This window comes from Pempheris klunzingeri, chromosome 10, assembly GCF_042242105.1.
Source record: "Pempheris klunzingeri isolate RE-2024b chromosome 10, fPemKlu1.hap1, whole genome shotgun sequence".
Lineage (NCBI taxonomy): Eukaryota > Metazoa > Chordata > Actinopteri > Acropomatiformes > Pempheridae > Pempheris > Pempheris klunzingeri.
The window spans coordinates 4,500,001-4,503,941 of record NC_092021.1 but is presented as its reverse complement, the minus strand read 5'-3'; positions in this window follow the sequence as shown (position 1 = coordinate 4,503,941).

Genomic DNA, 3,941 nt, shown 5'->3' with positions numbered 1-3,941 from the left:
GGGCCACTGGGGGGGCCAAGCATTTTTCAGGGGTGGCCGCGGCCCCCCCTGGCCCCCCCTGACGGCGCCTCTGCCTCACATCCTGGCTAACAAACTCTCCTCCCGCTTCCACCTGGATGATCAACTGAGCTGAATGTCAGCAAAACCAAAGAGATGGTGGTGACGTTTTCCAACAAGCAGAGGGAACTGGCTGCAGCAATCCATGGAGAGTCTCAGCTTGTTGATGAGTACAGATACCTGGGCACCATCTTTGACAATCTGCTGAAATTCTCCTCTAACACTGAGGAGATCCTCAGAAAATATCAGGAAGCTCAATTCCTTTGGCGTAAGTAAGAGCATCCTCCAGCATTCTACTGCTCCTTCATCAACAGCATCACCACCTTTTCCATAACATGCTGGTTCCACTCAACCAGCCTCCAGATCAGAACAGCTCCTCAACTCATAACTCACCCCCCCCCCCCCACACACACACACACCATACATTTACATAACTTCATAATTTTAACAGATTTTTTACTGTGAATTCTTTGCCTACCCACCTTTATTGTTTTATTTATATTCTTTTGTGCTACAGCCGCACTGCCTGTTGTCTTGTCTGCTGCTATAGTTTTTTGTCATTGCTGCACTGCCTGCTCTACGTGCCTTTTAATTGCCCCCTGGGGCCAAATAAAGTTTTTTGAATTTAACTGAATTGAATTGAATATGGATGCAGAAATTGCTGCAATGTTCATCAGGAACTGTCCCGATCCCTGTCTCGTCTGCGTTGTTAAGTGTAAGCCTATAAGCAAGTGGTCACTCACAGAGGTGCAGGAAGCTATTGATGAACACCAATGAGAGCACCAAGTAAAGAAATCAAACACAGCCAAAGTGCATTATATAGCAGTAGCACACTTCTAATTAGAGGACAATAAAAGTAATGTTAAGTGGCAAATATCTGAGAGACGACTTCCACTGGATGATAACATAGACACAACAACACACCCTGCTATAATCTGACAAAACTTTTGTGTCTGGTTTCACTCACTTCAGTCAGTTAGTCCCATGGCAGGACAGCACAGTCCGTTCACATTTTATTTTAGCCAACTTTGATGAAGCAAATATTGAACCTGACCCCACAGGACAATCATTAAATAAAATGGAGCACAAGGAATGAAGGTGTATAAATGTTAATATTTATTATCCACAGTGCAGATCATAAAATCACAATCCTATTCCTCCAAACGGGGTCAAATTATGTATACTGTCAATACCTATTACACATGAGCCCGATAGCCTAGGGTTGAAAATCACTGCATGCTTAAAATGCCACTGCACATCAATCCATATCAAAATAGCACCGCAATCAATTCACACGTGACTATAACCAGCACACATAAATCGGGTCTCAGTGCTACTAGGGATTACAGTTGATAATTACCCACCGCGGATTTTAACAGGGAAGTGAGTAAACAAACAAAACAATTAGCTAAAAATTAGGGAAGCTAGTCCGCCCTCACAGGATGCACCCCCGGGTCTTTACATCCACGAGCGGACTAACTAAAACAAATCCTACAAATGAAACCAAAAAAGGACAGCAGGAGATAGTGCACACACGATGAACAGTCACTGTAAAAACATAAACAATAGAAACACAATTAATGACTAAATAATGGATTAAACACACCCAAAACAGAATAACACTTTTAATAAACATCCTTAAAAACTGCATACCTGCTACACCAGCACCTCACACGCAGCAGGAAACCAATCCCCCCATAAAAACTGTGTAGCCACACACAAACCACGGCTGAAGCCTCGCGTCTCTCTGGCCTCACGCAGACAATCAACACCTGCCCACTCACCTAACTCACTTTATTGATTCCTGCCCCAATCAGAGGCAGACAGCAGAGGACCAACAGGTGCCACTGGTTACACAAACACTAAAGCTGGGTTTATGAGCAAACAAATCCCAGCCAGCTAACTAACATTTATCCGAGGCTAGCTGAGCTAGCTAGCAGGACAAATAAACAAACAAACCTGCTAAAAACTCGGCGTTACACCTCCCTCCATCCACGCCACATCACAAACAAATGTCTTACCTTTATCCTTTGACCGTTTTTCTTCCTCCGTTTTCTTCTTGTGTTTTTCTGCCCCACTAGGATAATTTCTTTTTGATGTCATAACGCTGTCTGCCATAATGTCCTCACTAACGTGAATGATGAGTAGTTATCAATTATTCCCATCGTACCTGTCGGCGGCCCATACGTCACTCACTGCGTGACAGTGCAGTCCGACGATTGTGACTTAATTATGGGACTTCATTATCCTTCTTTTTTTTGTTAGCATATAAGGGATATAATAAACACGAGATAGCCACAGATAAAGACAGGTAATTTCAATTCTCCACAGATAAGGCTGAACATGCAGCTTTGGGCCCCCTATGCATTTGCATAGTCCGCATATAGTAAGAAACGGATTGGTGTTGTATTATATATCGTTGGAAAGCCTGATTAGTCACCTTTACAACGAGGTATAACTTGTAAGGATCGTGCTTCTGTAGAATGAGCAACACAGTTAAATGCGTGGGTAGTGTTGAGATTTAAAAGTTACAATGATTATGGCCTTTTTATATTATGTAAATGTATTATTAATCAATAAGAAGTAAAGCTATGCTGAAATAAATTCACACACACACACACACACACACACACACACACATACTCACAGACACACATACTCACACATACACACATACCCCCACACACACACACACTCACACACACACACACACACACACACACACACACACACCTAAACTCACACACATACACCCCCCCCCCACACACACACACACACATACACTCACACACATACTCACACACACATACTCACAGACACACAAACACATACCCCCCCCACACACATACACTTACACACACACCTAAACTCACACACATACACACACACATACGCACTCATGCACACACACAGTTAGGGTGTAGACTCTCAGGAATCTGCTCTGAGGTAGAAATAAGATAATAAGTTGCTGACACAGACTGACACTCAGATCACACAGAGAAACAACTCAAGGTTGAGTACTGAATAAGAGAATAGTGTCAGAGAGACACCCTGAAGTTAAACCAAAGCACGTGAAAAGATGCAAAGATGAGGGAGTGTAGGGTTTTCCTCCCCGTTAGGGCGCTGTCTCCGCTGACTGGATGATCCGGGTGCCTAGAGGCTGGGACCAGCCTGTGCACCAAACCGGGAGAGCTAAGTCTAAACCACGGCTCTTCCCCATCTTTGACAAACCAATCAGATAGTTGCACATTTTTAGTATATGTGTAATGCTAAGTTAGCTCACTCTCTTCTGGGAAGTTGGTTGCAGCTAATGGTTTACCAACTGTGGTTTTCTGAACAGAAGAGATCCTTGTACAAGCCATTTTGATTCTCCAATATTTGGATTAAATGTTTGACTGAGAAATAGCTGATCTCTGATCTCCTCTTTTTGCAAACATGAACATGAACATGAACATGCTGACAGTAGCGCCCCCCAAAAATGTGCCAAAATCCCCCGTTGGTATTCACTCTTGTTTTGAGTTGCTTTTACTTTATTCATTTTACACCGTCAGGGACCTCAGTAGCGTGTTGAATACGCATACGCAGCCACAACCACTTGGCACCTCCTCCTCATGCGTACAGCAAGCCCAAGCTGATCCCACAAGTGTTCAATTGGCTTGAAGTCTGGACTTACAGCAGGCCATTCCATCCTCTCCACTCCCAAATTCTGGAGGTACTCTGTGATGATCCTGGCTCTGTGGGGGAGAACGTTGTTATCCTAGAGGATGGAGCTAGGTCCCAGATTCTGGAGATATGGGATTGACACTGGCTCCATTCCGATATCTCATTGCATTGAGATTGCCTTCAATGATGACAAGTTCTGTTTTGCCATTCAGTCATACACC